We start from the raw sequence: 16,453 nt of genomic DNA on the forward strand, positions 1-16,453 counted from the left end.
ATCCCAGCTACTCGGGAGACTGAGGCAGGAGAATCGCTTGAACCCTAAAGGTGGAGATTGCAGTGAGCCAAGATAGTGCTATTGCACTTCAGCCTGGGCGACAGAGCGAGATTCCGTCTCAAAAAAAAAAAAAACAAAGACAAAAAAACTGCAAACAAAAAAATACAGTGTGCATTTGAGAGCGTAGGAGGGGAAAGGAAACTAGTATCTTAATCTCTACCCTTTGCTTATGAAAGGAACTTTATAACTGAACCTTAAGACACTTTTAAGAGTCTGATTTGAACATCCCACTGTCAACCGAAGCATTCCAATTTTCCTAACTCACTTGTTCTGGAAACACCACTGCTACAACTCTGGCTTCAATAAGTTCTCCGTTCCATTGACCCCACCACTTGTTATCTGCCATCTCCTTCTGTTGTCACTCTTTCTCATCCAATTTAGAATCGGCCCACTGTTATAAAAATGTTTAAATATTTAAAATGCTTAAATATTTATTTCTTAAAAATAGCGCAGGCACATAATACAAAATTCAGAAGGTGCTAAAAATAATACAATCAAAAGTAGGCCTTTCACTTTCTGGGGTGATGTAATGTTCTATATTGTGGTAGGAACTTCAGTTATTCAGGTGTACGCACTTGTCAAAACTCAGCCAGTATACCCTTAAAATTTATGCATTTCAGCCAGGCACAGTGGCCCACGCCTGTAATCCCAGCACTTTGGGAGGCGAAGGCAGGCAGATCACTTGAGCCCAGGGGTTCGAGACCAGCCTGTGCAACATAGCTGTCTCAAAAAAAAAAAAAAAAAAAAAAATTTAAAAAAACTTACGCGTTTAATTCAAAAGAGAAAATAGTAAGCAAAATTTGAGTTTAATGCTATCCATACTGAAGAATTTAGGAGTAAGTAAATCTATATTTATAATTTACTTGGAAATGTATCAAAAAATAAGATGAACTGATGCTTGGGTAGAAACATTGATAAAGGGGGCTGGGTGCGGTGGCTCATACCTGTAATCCCAGCGCTTTGGGAGGCCAAGGCCAGTGGATCACCTGAGATCAAGAGTTCAAGACCAGCCTGGCCAACATGGTGAAACCTCGTCTTTACTAAAAATACAAACAGCTGGGCATGGTGGCAGATGCCTATAATCCCAGCTACTTGGGAGGCTGAGGCAGAAGAATCACTTGAACCCGGGAGGCAGAGGTTGCAGTGAGCCAAGATCACACCACTGCACTTCAGCCTGGGCAACAGGAGCGAAACTCTGTCTCAAAATATATATATATATACACCTATATAGATAGATAGATAGATACAGCAAGTATAATAAAATGTTAATGATAGAGTCTAGGTGGTGGATATGCTAGTGGTCCCTGTGTAAAACCAGCGCATTTATATGTTTAAAATTTTTCATAATTAAATATTTGGGGACAATTTTTAAAAAATAGGCCTGTCTTCCTCCACAGTCCCCCAGGCATCCATTCTTTCTTCTCATAGACAACGGTTACATTTCTTGTGAATTCCTAGGACATGCTGTGCATGTATCAGCATTCATATATGTATTATTTTTTCTCTCCCCACAAATCGTGGTGTACTACTTATATTCTTTAATATACTTGTTTTCCCTCAGCAGTATGATATAAATTACTGAAAAAAATTTTTGTGCCTATTTTTTTCACACTTTCTTTTCTTCTTTTTGAGACAGAGTCTTGCTCTGTCGCCAAGGCTAGAGTGAGGTGGCATGATCTCCACTCACTGCAACCCCCACCTCCCAGGTTCAAGCGAATCTCACGCCTCAGCGGACTGAATAGCTGGAATTACAGACGTGAGCCACCACGCCCAGCTAATTTTTGTGTAGAAACGGGGTTTTACCATATTGGCCAGGCTGGTCTCGAATTCCTGGCCTCAAGCAATCCTCCCACCTCAGCCTCCTAAAGTGCTGGGATTACAGTTGTGAGCCACCATACCTCACTTTTGACCTTAAAAGTCAAAGCTTTTAAGTTGTAAGAGGGGCTTTGTGAAATTATGTTGGCAAGTAGAAATGAGCATATGTTTCTTCTTATATTTGTATAAGATATATAAAAAGCAACCGTTCCTTCTTATATTTCATAGCCTCTTACGTGATTAATTACATGGGAAAATGCTCAGAATATAATAGGTAAAAATATAGGATGCAAAATTCCACATATGTGCCGTAATTCCAACTTTGTCAAGAAAGCTACAGTATTATTTCCTACTCTGAACAGTTGATAAACTGGAAAAAATATTCAAAATGTTACCAGTGTTTGTGAGTAGTAGAAAATGGGATAATTTTACTTTTATTTATTTAAAATCCTTTTAAAAATCACCTGCTGACTGGCATGGTGGCTCACAGCTATAATCCCAGCACTTTGGGAGGCCAAGGTGGGATCACCTGAGGTCGGGAGTTCGAGACCAGCCCGACCAACAGGGAGAAACCCCTTCTCCACTAAAAATACAAAATTAGCCAGGCGTGGTGGTGCATGTCTGTAATCCCGGCTACTCAGGAGGCGGAGGCAAGAGAATCACTTGAACCCAGGAGGGGAGGTTGTGGTCAGCCGAGATCGCACCATTGCATTCCAGGCTGGGCAATAAAGAGCAAAATTCTGTCTATAAAAAAAAAAGAAATATGCTAATTTAAGAAAATTTAGCCATCATGTTAAACAAAATGAAAATTCTCTATAATCTTTTCTCTCCCACCTCCTAAAATATCTGCTTTTAACCATTTGTTTTATTCTTCTCATTTGTTTTCTGTGTATGCAGTAAAACATACATAAAGGAGTTTCTCAAATGTGGCTAATCATTTACATCAAAATAACCTGGGGTGCTTATTTTAAAAGCAGATTTCTAAGCTCTGCCCTCTGAAGATTCTGAGTCTACAGGTCAGGAGTGAGGCCCCAAATCTACCTTTTCCCTAAGCATCCCAGGTGACTTTTCTTGTGCACCAATGACCAAGAATTCTTGTGATCAATGGCCCAGAATTTATCATAGAATGCTTAAGAATGTGTGCTCTAGAACCAAACAGATCCTGCCATTTATGAGCTACGAGACATTGGGTACATTACTTAACCCTGCTGAGTCACAGTTTCCTTGTCTGTATCTGTAATATAATGTATTACAGTGGCTTGCACCTGTAATCCCAGCACTTTGGGAGGCCAAGGCAGGCAGATCCCCTGAGGTCAGGAGTTCAAGACCAGCCTGGCCAACACGGTGGAACTCCTCTACTAAAAATACAAAAATTATCTGGGCGTGGTGGTGGGCACCTGTAATCCCAGCTACTGGGAAGGCTGAGGCAGGAGAATTGCTTGAACCCGGGAGTCGGAGGTTGCAGTGAGCTGAGATTGTACCACTGCACTCCAGCCTGGGTGAGAGGGCAGGACTCCATCTCAAAAAGAAAAAGAAAAAAAAATGTATTATACATGTAAGCACCCAGTAAATGTAGTAATAAGAAGACCTAACACATACAATGCTTTTGATCATATGTCAGGCACAGTTCTATGCAGTTTACATAGATAAATACATTTGATGTAGGAATTTAATTCCTCCTTATGGAGACTTTAAGTATGTTTTGTTTGTTTGTTTGTTTGTTTGTTTCTTTTGAGACAGTGTTTTGCTCTTGTTGCCCAGGCTGGAGTGTAATGGCGTGATCTTGGCTCACCGCAACCTCTGCCTCCTGGGTTCAAGCGATTCTCCTGCCTCAGCCTCCTGAGAAGCTGGGATTATAGGCATTTGTCACCACGCCAGGTTACTTTTGTATTTTTAGTAGAGATGGGGTTTTTCCATGTTGGTCAGGCTGGTCTCGAACGACCTCAGATGATCCACCCGCCTCAGCCTCCCTGAGTGCTGAGATTACAGGCATGAGCCACGACACCCAGCCTTAAGTATCTTTTAAACTTCACACCTGAGAAAAGGAAGAGTCAGGTAGCTGACGTGAATGATCCATCATTTAGAAGGGGAAAAATGATGATGGAAAGGATACAAAGGAGAAAATTTGCCCGAACCATGTTCTTGGTAAGGAAAGAGGATAGCACTTAGGGCACTCACAGGGAGAGGTGCACCTTGCTTAGCACCATGGACAGTCACACCTACTAGTAGGATAGACACGAGACAGTAGATGGGCTCTTGGCTCTTGGAAGTGAAGGTTCCCTTCTGATTGCTTCTCTTCTCTAATTGAAGTTGGAAGCCAGGTCATCAGCTGATAGTGAGGATGACGTGAGGTTTAAGAAGAAAGAAGAGGAGAAGATGGGAAATTATTATATGATGGTGGGAGAGGAAAGAGAAATGTATAATGATTTCTGGGCAGCCGTAAGTGCCAACTTGAGACTAGTTATCCCAAATTTTAATTGAGATCTCTCAGCATAGCTAAGGAAACTAACATTCACCAGGGTTAATTAATGTGCCCAAGGTCTCACAGCTCCTAAGTGGCAGGACTTGTTTGATTCAAAAGACATATTCAGCCACTTGGGTGCAGGCATAGAATTGGATGTAACCAAAGTTGGGGTTTTGCTGAGAGAGAACGATGGAGGGCATTGAGCATATATACAAGAGAGTGAGCATGATGATCGACCCTTGGATTTAAGCTGAATTAGGAGGGCAAAGAACAGTGAAAAGACAGTAGGGTCAAAGTACCGTACATTCACATTGGAGTCTAAGGATTGTCAGAGTCAAGATACAAGAGGCACTAGGCTGAAAATACAGGAAGTAATAGTTGGAGAATGAAATTGAGCTTAGGTTATTGGGAGTGTTACAGGTAGTGACAAGGGCTACGCTCTGATTGAGAGGGAGAGAGTAGTTGGCTGGGCGCAGTGGCTCATGCCTGTAATCTCAGCACTTTGGGAGGGCAAGGAGGGCGGATCACTGGAGGCCAGGAGTTGGAGACCAGCCTGGCCATCATGGTGAAACTCTGTCTCTACTAAAAATACAAAAATTAGCTGGGCATGGTGGTGCAAACCTGTAATCCCGGCTACTCAGGAGGCTGAGGCAGGAGAATCACTTGAAACCAGGAGGTGGGGGTTGCAGTGAGCTGAGATCGCACCATTGCCCACTGACTGGGAAATAGAGTGAGACTCTGTCTCAAAAAAAAAAAAAAGAGAGAGAGAGAGAGAGAGTAGTTGAGGTGGAGAACAGAATCATTAGAAGAGTGGAGGTTAAGAAATGTAGAAGCCAGGCATACCTGATGCTTTTGGCGTTCAGTCACATCCTCTTGACCTATTTCTGATTTCATCAGTGGCTATGAAAGTTCTATGTGAGCTCAGATGCCCCCGATACTTTCCCACATGAAAAGAGCAGCTCTCCTTTCTGCTTGCACCTCGAGGTCTTCTCTGAAGGTCCAGAAGCCTGCTAGGTCCACAGACAACTGCAGCAAAGCACAAGGAAGACAATGCTTCCAGGAGCAACTGCCAACCAGGAGAGTCAGCAGCCACTGGGTGTGTGTCCCAACCTCTGTTCCGTTGGTGGACAATTTTATGGGGCACTCAGGATGTTTCCCAGAAGTCTCAGTGGACTTCAGTCCCCTTTGTTCATGGTGGTGACCTTGATGGCACACTTTACAGAGGTTTTTCCTCCTTCCTTGTCTTACTCTCTGTACTTTTTCCTTCTTGCTTCTTGGGTTATCTCCCAAAGAAATCACTTGTATCCCAAGTCCTTGTTTCAGACTTGCTTTCAGGAGAAACCTTACTAAACACCAGGGTACTAATAATCTTTTTTTTTTTTTTTTTTTGAGACAGGGTCTTGCTCTGTCGCCCAGGCTGGAATGCAGAGGCGCAATCCTGGCTCACTGCAACCTCTGCCTCCCAGGTTCAAGCAATTCTCTTGCCTCACCCTCCCAAGTAACTAATAATGTTTTATATAGATGTTGAAATCACTAAGAATGACCACAGGAATAATGCTGGAGAGAATGATATTGGAGTCAAGATCTAAATTCATTAAGGAATGAGGGTATATGACCTGGGAAGTCAGTACATGACGGAAAAGGAGCGTTTATGCATGAGTAGCTGACTGACACAAGACTCAGACCTGAGTGTTTTTGGGGAATGGAGAGAATGATCTAGAAGTGGCAGTGGGAGCAAAGAGGACCCATGCATGAACTGCAGGCCCAGTGGTACATCAGCCATCTTGTGAGAGAGATGCAGAAAAAGCAGTGACTTCAGGAGGGAACCAAGTTTCACTTCGAATAAAAAAGTAAATGGACTCCTTTGCTGCAGTTGTAGTGAAGAAGCTGGGGAGGGACACTTTTACCCCAAGTCCACAGGATTCTTGGGAATTCTCCTAATCCTTGCTGGAAGGGGCAGGGAACCCAGGGAGAGCATGGGTTTATTTGGGGTACTGAAAATTCTGGGGAACAAATTGTAGTGACTAATTTGGAGCTATTCTCTAACTGTTGTATAGTCTCTTAACCTTTCAAGATTCATCTGTTAACCAATCGTTAACTAGGGCCGAAAGCTTATGCCTCGATTACATTTGGTATAGATATTTTCTATAAATAATGATATATTATTTAATTTAAAGATGAATTAAATAATATGGGGCTTGGCTGGGCTTGGCTTATGCCTATAATTCCAACACATTAGAAGGCCAAGAAAGGAGGATTGCTTGAGTTTGGGAATTCGAGACCAGCCTGAGCAACATGGTGAAACCTATCTCTACAAAAAACACAAAAATTAGCCAGGCATGGTGGTGCATGCCTGTAGTCTCAGCTACTGAGGAGGCTGAGGTGGGAGGATCACTTAAATCCAGGAGGTCGAGGATGCAGTAAGCCGAGATTGTGCCACTGCACTCCAGCCTGGGTGACATAGCCAGATCCTATCCCAAAATAAAAATAAAAATAAAAATAAAATATGGGGCTTATACTATTCTATTTATATAACAACTCCAATTACTGAAAAATAGCAAAAATGTCTACAAAATTTAAATATTACAAAACCACATCCTCATGCACCACCAGAGTTAATCAATTCTTGAAAAAAACAGTGCTTAGGTATATGGTTTTTGGAAAAAATGGATTTTTTTTTTTTTTTTTGAGACGGAGTTTCACTCTTGTTGCCCAGGCTGGAGTGCAATGGCGCAATCTTGGCTCACTGCAACCTCCGCCTCCCAGGTTCAAGCGATTCTCCAGCCTCAGCCTCCCAAGTAGCTGGGATTACAGGCATGTGCCACCATGCCTGGCTAATTTTATATTTTTAGTACAGATGGGGTTTCGCCACGTTGGCCAGGCGATCTCAGGTGATTGCCCGCCTCAGTCTCCCAAAGTGCTGGGATTATAGGCAGGAGCCACCACAGCTGACCACAAATGGATACTTTAACCAACCCGATGGGCTGACCAACTTGCATGCTGTGGATTTGCTTAGGGTCCAGTTATCTTCCACTGTATTAGCTAGTGTTGTTGATGGATGTAACTGGGACTAGATGCAGGTCTTCCAAATTGTGATCCAAGGCTCTTTCTGCCTGAAGGATGGTTTCAGAGAATAAAATCAAAGAAAATAGAGACAAAAATGCTCAGGGCATGTTTCTCTTGTCCTGTGAGATGGAACCTTCACTTCTGAACCTTCACCTTTCCTGAGGCTGCCTCCGACCCTGGTTCCTCTGTGCCCCTGTCTACAACTGTGGACTCGCTCCCACGATGTACCCTGACTCTTCACGTGGGACAGGTGGTTAACCTCAGATGGGTCTGGGTTTTCTGATGTTTTTACTAGACTTGTTTGCTTATCCTCTAGACCGGTTTGCTCCAGTGACCAAGTCAAGCTCACCTCTTCTCCTTTCCTCAGCCAGTAAATAGATTCTTCAGCCGCTGGAAACTCTCCTTGGAAAGAATGCAAGTCTGAGGTTTTCAACTCCAGGCTCCCTAACCTCCCACTTTGGTGCCCCCTCAGTGGCCATTGTTGGATTTGCAGCAGCTGGGATGGGGAGCGCTCAAAACTCTATTTCAACAGCTACCCCCAGTGGAATGTCAGTTAACTACAGTGGCAAGAGCTACCTGAGATCAGGTCGACTTGGCTTAAGGAGAATTTCAGACAGACCCTCAAAGAAACACACGTACACAACACACATACACCAACACTTCTGATATTTGTTTCAATATCCATAATTGTTCACTTTTTAAATACCAGAAAAGACAATGTATCTTATCTAAGTGGCACTAAGTAGAAGAAACAAAAATGAGCAGCTGTTGGAGAATTATGACACTTTTTATTAATGCTATCATTTGGGAGATTTCATCTAACTAGAAATTTATTTTTAAATTCTATAATAATACTTTTTATTCACACTACTATTACTTAAAAGCCTTATCTAACTTATTTTTATTTTTTCATTTTATTTTATTTATTTATTTAGTTTGAGATGGAGTCTCACTCTGTCGCCCAGACTGGATTGCAATGGTTCAATTTCCGTTTACTGCAACCTCTGCCTCCTGGGTTCAAGTGATTCTCGTGCCCCAGCCTCCTGAGTAGCTGGGATTACAGGTGCGCCACCACTCCCAGCTGATTTTTGTATTTTTCGTAGAGACGGGGTTTCACCATGTTGGTCAGGCTGTTCTCGAGCTCCTGACCTCGTAATCTGCCCGCCTCAGCCTCCCAAAGTGCTGGGATTACAGGCATAAGCCATCGCACCTGGCATAACTTATTTTTAAATATACTCGGTTCAGACAATTAACAAGATAAAAATGAACCATATGAAAATAAGATCTTAGAAATACAATTTACAGATTTACTTTAAGTGAAGTTCAATTTCTTAGTTGATTCATATCTGAAGTAAATTGTCAGAGTATTTTTGCTGTGCCAAAGCAATCTAATAGTTATAAAGGATGTATGGTGCTATATTTTTGCTTAGTAAACTACTTATTACTCATAAAATTAAAATACTGCAAAACTTCACAAGTCTAGGCAATGAGGTCACATCGACTTTTTTTTTTTTTTTTTTTTTTTAGATAGAGTCTTGGTCTGTTGCCCAGGCTGGAATGCAGCCAAGCGATCTCGGCTCACCGCAACCTCTGCCTCCAGGGTTCAAGCGATTCTTGTGCCTCACCTCCCGAGTAGCTGGGATTACAGGCGTGTGCCACCACACCCAGCTAATTTTTGTATTTTTAGTAGAGACGGGGTTCCACCATGTTGGCCTGACTAGTCTCGAACTCCTGACCTCAAGTGATCCACCCGCCTCGGCCTCCTAAACTGCTGGGGTTACAGGTGTGAGACACTGTTCCTGGCCCACATCAACATTAATACCTAAATTTTGCTGCTCCTTTCACTAGCTTCCACTTCCCCCATCACTTTAAAAATTTTTTTATTTTGTTAGCCTCCAAGGTATCCTTCAAAATGCTCAGGATCAGTTCCGCTTATGTTCTTCCGCTCCATTGAGCTCCATAATTCAGTCAGCTATCTAAAATATGTTGGTGATTTCAGAGAATATAATTAGAAATGCTGGCTGGGCGCAGGTTTCACCATGTGGCCCAGGCTTGTCTCAAACTCCTGGACTCAAGTTATCCACCACCTTTGATTCCCGAAATGCTGAGATTACAGGAGTGAGCCACTATGCCAGGCCCCAGGTGGTCATTTTCCCCTCTCTTATGTTTGAATAGAACTTGTGCATTCTGTCATAGGTGGGGTGACTGGAGAACCACAGACTTCCCTTCAATTCCTGAAACTTAGAAGGGACGATAGCCTGAATCTTCCCACTAGGTATACACAATCAGCTCAGACTAACAGGAACAGCCTATTACATTCACCTCTAATATGAAATTAATTCTGCCAAATTAATCTGCATATTCAATAAAATTTCAATAAAATACTTCATTTTTTAAACAGAAACTTGACGAAACAATTGAAAAGGTGTTAGGGAGATAAAATGTGGAAGAACATACTAAGATATGGGCTTGAAAAAATGTTGAAGAAGGCCGGGTTTGATGGCTTATGCCTGTAATCCCAGCACTTTGGTAGGCCAGCGCAGGAGGATCACTTGAGACGAGCCTGGGCAATGTGGTGAAACCCCATCTATACAAAAAATACAAAAAATTTAGCCAGACATGTTGGTGGGTGCCTGTGGTCCCAGCTACTTGGGGGGCTGAGGCCAGAGGATTACTGGAGCCCAGGAGGTGGAGGTTGCAGTGAGCTTGGATCATGCCTCTCTGTACTCCAACCTGAGTGACAGGGCAAGTTCCTGTTTCCAAAATAAATAAATAAATAAATAAATAAATAAATAATATATTTAGTGACTTAAAACAATACAAACTTATTCTTTTATAGTTCTGGAGGTCAGAAGGCTAAAATCAAGGTGTCAGCAGGACTGCACTCTTTCTAAAGGTTTCAGGAAATAATGTGTTCCTGGCCTTGTCCAGCTTCTGGAAGCTGCCCAGATTCCTTGGCTGGTGACTCCTTTCTCCATCTTCAGAGCCAGCAGTGTAGCGTCTTCTGTCTTTGACTCTGCTCCCCTTTACTTCCATTCACACACGGCCTTTTTTTTTTTTTAATTTACTTTAACCTTCATGCCTTCCTCTTATAAGGACCCTTGTGATTATATTGTGGCCATCCGGAAAAAGTTAAACTCCCCATCCCAAGATCCTTAACTTGATCACATCTGCAAAGTCTCTTTTGCTATGTAAGGTAACATGTTCACAAATTCTGGAAATTAGGATGCGGTCATCTTTAGGGGGCCATTGTTTGTCTTCGACACATACCAGCAATTCGTAGTCACTCTTATTTCATGTACACTCCAACCCACTTGTAATCTATAGCATAGCATTTCATTCATAAACATTTTAGTATGTATTTCTAAAGGATAAGAGCTCTGTAGAAAAATAATACCATTATGACACCTAAAAACTAACAATAATTTTTTTTTTTTTTTTTTTTTTGAGACGGAGTCTTGCTCTGTCGCCCAGGCTGGAGTGCAGTGGCCGGATCTCAGCTCACTGCAAGCTCCACCTCCCGGGTTTACGCCATTCTCCTGCCTCAGCCTCCGGAGTAGCTAGGACTACAGGCGCCCGCCACCTCACCCGGCTAGTTTTTTGTATTTTTTTAGTAGAGACGGGGTTTCACCGTCATAGCCAGGATGGTCTCAATCTCCTGACCTCGTGATCCGCCCATCTCGGCCTCTCAAAGTGCTGGGATTACAGGCTTGAGCCACCGCGCCCCGCCACAATAATGTTTTACTATCATTGTTTAATATTCCAGTTTCCCTGACTGTCACATCATTCCTTTTTTTTTTTGGAGATAGAGTCTTGCTCGGCTGCCCAGGCTGGAGTAGAGTGGTGTGATCATAGCTCACTGCAGCCCCAACTTCCTGGGCTCAAGTGATCCACTTGCCTCAGCCTCCTAAGTAGCTAGGACTACAGGCACATTCCACCACTCCCAGTTAATTTTTGTATTTTTTGTGGAGATGGGGGTCTCACAACGTTGCCCAGGCTGAACTCCTGGACTCAAGCAACGTTCCCACCTTGGCCTCCCAAAGTGCTGGGATTATAGGCGTGAGCCACCATGCCCAGTCACATAAATCTTTTTTATGGTTGAATCAGGAACATATGATCAACACAATATATGTGGTTGATGTATCCCTTAAGTCTTTCTAATTCATAATCTTCTTCTTTTTTTTTTTTTTTTTGAGACAGAGTCTCGCTCTGTCGCCCAGGCTGGAGTGCAGTGGCCGGATCTCAGCTCACTGCAAGCTCCGCCTCCCAGGTTCACGCCATTCTCCTGCCTCAGCCTCCCGAGTAGCTGGGACTACAGATGCCCGCCACCTCGCCCGGCCAGTTTTTTGTATTTTTTTTAGTAGAGACGGGGTTTCACCGTGTTAGCCAGGATGGTCTCGATCTCCTGACCTCGTGATCCGCCCGTCTCGGCCTCCCAAAGTGCTGGGATTACAGGCTTGAGCCACCGCGCCCGGCCCTCTAATTCATAATCTTCTAAGACAGACACTGAGATACCCCACCCCGATCATCCCTCTGTCAAAGACTTATTGCCCCAGATTCTGGGAGTGCTGTTGACAGGCAACATTCAGCTAGCAGTTTCCTCAGGGATTGCCTCAGTGGCAGAGAGCCACGTTACCCAAGGCCACACCCTTTCTGTGTGATGAGAAAGCCGAACAGCCTTATTGCTGGTATGGAGGAAGTTTTAGAGGTCTGGATATAAGATCGAAGCAACCACAACATTCCCTTAAGCCAAAGCCTAATCCAGAGCAAGGCCCTAACGCTCTTCAATTTTATGAAGGCTGAGAGGAAGCTGCAAAAAAAAAAGTTTGAAGCTGGCATAGTTGGGTTCATGAGGTTTAAGGAAAGAAACTGTCTCCGTTTACATAAAAGTGCAGGGTGAAGTGGCAAGTGCTGATGTAGAAGCTGCAGCAAGTTATCTAGGAGACCTAGCTAAGATGACTAATGAAGGTGACTGTGATAAACAATAGAGTTTCAATGTAGACAAAACAGCCTTCTTTTGGAAGAAGTTGCCATTTAGAACTTTCATAGCTAGAGAGAAGTCAATGCCTGACTTAAAAGCTTCAAAGGACAGACTGACTTTCCTGTTAGAAGCTAACGTTGCTGGTGATTTTAAGTTGAAGTCAGTACTTATTTACCATTCAGAAAATCCAAGCACCCTTAAGAATTATGTTAAATTGGCTGGGCGTGGTGGCTCACGTCTACAATCCCAGCACTTTGGTGAGGTTGCAGTGAGCCGGGATCGCATCATTGCACTCCAGCCTGGGCCGCAGAGCGAGACTCCATCTCAAAAAAAAAAAAAAAAATATGTTAAATCTACTCTGCCTGTGCTCTTGAAATGGAACAATAAAGCCTAGATGAAGCACATCTGTTTATGGCGTTCTTTACTCTTTTAAGCCCATTGTCGAGACCCACTGCTTGGAAAAAAAGATTTCCTTCAAAATGCTACGGTTCATCAAAAATGCTTCAAGAGCTCTGACAGAGATGAACAAAGATGTGAATGTTGTTTTCATGCCTGCTAGCTCACATCCATTCTGCAGCCCACAGATCAAGGAGTCATTTTGACTTTCAAGTCTTATTATTTAAGAAATACATTTCCTAAAGCTGTAACTGCCATAGATGGCAATTCCTCTGACGGATCTTGGCAGAATAAATCAAAAACCTTCTGGAAAGGATTCACCAATCTAGATGCCGTTAAGGACATTTGTGATTCATGGCAGGAGGTCAAAATAGCAACATTAACAGGAGTTTGAAAGAGGTTGATTCCAGCCCTCATGGATGACTTTGAGGGGTTCAAACCTTCAGTGGAGGAAGTAACTGCGGATGTGGTGGAAAAAACAAGAGAACTACAATTAGAAGTGGAGCCTGAAGATGGGACTGAATTGCTGCAATCTCATGATCAAACTTGAATGCGTGAGTTGCTTCTTATGGATGAGCAGAGAAAAGTGGTTTCTTGAGGTGGAATCTACTCCTGGTGAAGATGCTGAATCCTTCATTATTGAAATGACAATGAAGGATTTAGAATATCATATAAACTTAGTTAATAAAGCAGCAGCAGGGTTTGAGAGGATTGACTCTGATTTTGAAAGAAGTTCAACGGTGGATAAAATGCTATCAAACAACATAGCATGCTACAGAGAACTCTTTCATGAAAGGAAGAGTCAACTGATGCAGGAAACCTCTTTATTGTCTTATTTTAAGAAATTGCCACAGCCACCCCAACCTTCAACAATCACCGTGATCAGTCAGCAGCCATCAACTTCCAGGCGAGACCCTCCACCAACAAAAAGACTGATTTGCTGAAGGGTTAGTTTCATTAGCATTTTTTTCACAATAAAGTATTTGAGATTAAGGTATGTACACTATTTTTTCAAACATAGTGCTATTGCACACTCCATAGACTACAGTATAGTATAAAGATAACTTTTATAAATACAGTAGGAAACAAACAAAAAATTCTGTTACGGAAGGCTCAGGATTGGAAAACAAAAAACAAAAAAAGGCTGGACTCAGTGGCTCACGCTATAATCCTAGCACTTTGGGAGGAAAGGTGGGCAGAGCACTTGAGCCCGGGAGTTCGAGACTAGCCTGGGTAATTTTACAAAACTTTACCTCTACAAAAAATACAAAAATTAGCCAGGCTTGGTGGCACATGCCTGTAGTCCCAGCTACTTGGTAGGCTGAGGTGGGAGGATCACTTGAGCCTGAGAGGTTGAGGCTGCAGTGAGCCAAGTCTAGCACCACTGCATTCCAGCCTGGGTAACAGCTCAAGACCCTGCCTCAAAAGCAAAAGCAAAGACAAAAAAAAAAAAAAAAGAAAAAAAGGCCAGGTGCGGTGGCTCACACCTTTAATCCCAGCACTTTGGGAGGCCAAGGCAGGCAGACCACTTGAGGTCAGGAGTTCTAAACCAGTCTGGCCAACATGGTGAAACTCCATCTCTACTAAATATACAAAAATTAGCCAGTAGTCCCAGCTATTCTGGAGGCTGAGATAGGAGAATTGCTTGAACGCGGGAAGCAGAGGTTGCAGTGAGCCGAGACTGTGCCATTGCATTCCAGCCTGGGCAACAGAGCAAGACTTCATCTAAAAAAAAAAAAAATTGTGACCTACTTTATTGCAACAATCTTGAACTGAACCTACAATATCTCTGAGGTGTGCCTGTATAACCTAATTAAAAATGTGCTGGGCTTGGTAAGGGAGGAAAGAGACTGTATTCCAAAAAGAGCTATAAGACTGCCAATATGTGCTGGGGTATTGTGCATGCTTTTGGTCTCTGAAGGTGCTTGATCAGCAGGCCAGAATATAAGGTTGAATGAGGAAAATGTTATTGATTTCAGAGCTCTCTCGCAGAATATTGGATTTAGTGCTTTGGCAAGAACCCGAGGAGGTAGTGCTAACTTTCTCTGTTGATGCCTTCTAGAAACATAGAAAAGATGATGTCCACAGTAACTGAAGTTAGATGCCAGATGCCAGAACAAAGTTATTGTGACAGGTAGGGTTTTTTTGTTTTTTTTTTTAGATGGAGTTTTGCTGTTGTTGCTCAGACTGGAGTGCAATGGCACAATGTCGGCTCACTGCAACCTCTGCCTCCTGGGTTCAAGTGATTCTCCTGCCTCAGCCTCCTGAGTAGCTGAAATTACAGGTGTGCATCACCAAGTCTGGCTAATTTTTTTGTATTTTTAGTAGAGACATGGTTTCATCATGTTGGTCAGGCTGGTCTCAAACTCCTGACCTCAAGTGATCCTCCAACCTCGACCTCACAAAGTGCTGGGATTACAGGTATGAGTTACCATGCCCAGCCTTTTTTTTTTTTTTCTTTTTTTTTAAAAAAAAACCCTTGCTATGAACTAAGGCAAGAGCCCCCCAGCTTTTTTGGCACTAGGGACCAGTTTTGCGGAAGGCAATTTTTCCATGGATGGTGGGGAGGGGAGTTGGTTTTGGGATGAAACTCCCACCTCAGATCATCAAGCATGAGTTAGACTCTCATAGGGAGCACATAACCTAGATCCCTGGCATGCACAGTTCACAATAGGGTTCATGCTTTTATGAGAATCTAATGACATTGCTGATCTGACAGAAGGCAGAGCTCAGGCAGCAATGCTCACTCGCCCACTCACCTCCTGCTCTGCAGCCCGGTTCCTAACAGGCCATGAACCAGTACCCGTCCACAGCCCAGGGGTTGGGCACCCCTGGACTAAGGGACATGACAGGTAGTCGAAGAAAGGGTTAAATGGCTCTGAGAAGTGGGCATGCTGAATATTCTAGAAAAGTAGAAAAATCCTCCAGATGATTCTGTACCACAGAAGGGCCCAGAGGATACATCATTTACCAAGCCAATAAGGAATGTCCTGGTAAGAGGGGCATCTGTGTCACTCACTAGGAAGGTCAACTGTGGCTCTCCTCCGGAGGATAGAGCTGATGGCAGGAGAGGTCCTTACAGAACTAGACTCCTTGTTAGGATTGGAGACGATATGACTCTGAAACAGAGTCTAGATGGCGACACTTCGCCATACGGACACAATGATCATAAAGTATGACAAGGTCAAAGGGGCAGTCAGGGGAGTCTTATTTGCAGAGATTTATGGAGATAGTTATAGAACGTGGTGTCTGTGATGGCTAATTTTTTCTTTTTCTTTTTTTGAGACGGAGTCTCGCTCTGTGGCCCAGGCTGGAGTGCAGTGCCCGGATCTCAGCTCACTGCAAGCTCCGCCTCCCGGGTTCATGCCGTTCTCCTGCCTCAGCTGGGACTACAGGCGCCCGCCACCTCACCCGGCTAGTTTTTTGTATTTTTTAGTAGAGACAGGGTTTCACCGTGTTAGCCAGGATGATCTTGATCTCCTGACCTCGTGATCCGCCCATCTCGGCCTCCCAAAGTGCTGGGATTACAGGCTTGAGCCACCGCGCCCGTCCTGTGATGGCTAATTTTATGTGTCAACTTGGCTGGGCCAAGGAGTACACACAAATACTATTCCCAGTGTTTCTGTGAGGGTGTTTTTAGATGAGATTAACATTTAAATCAATGGAATTTG

The sequence above is a fragment of the Papio anubis genome, chromosome 12 (genome assembly GCF_008728515.1).
Source record: "Papio anubis isolate 15944 chromosome 12, Panubis1.0, whole genome shotgun sequence".
Classification (NCBI taxonomy): Eukaryota; Metazoa; Chordata; class Mammalia; order Primates; family Cercopithecidae; genus Papio; species Papio anubis.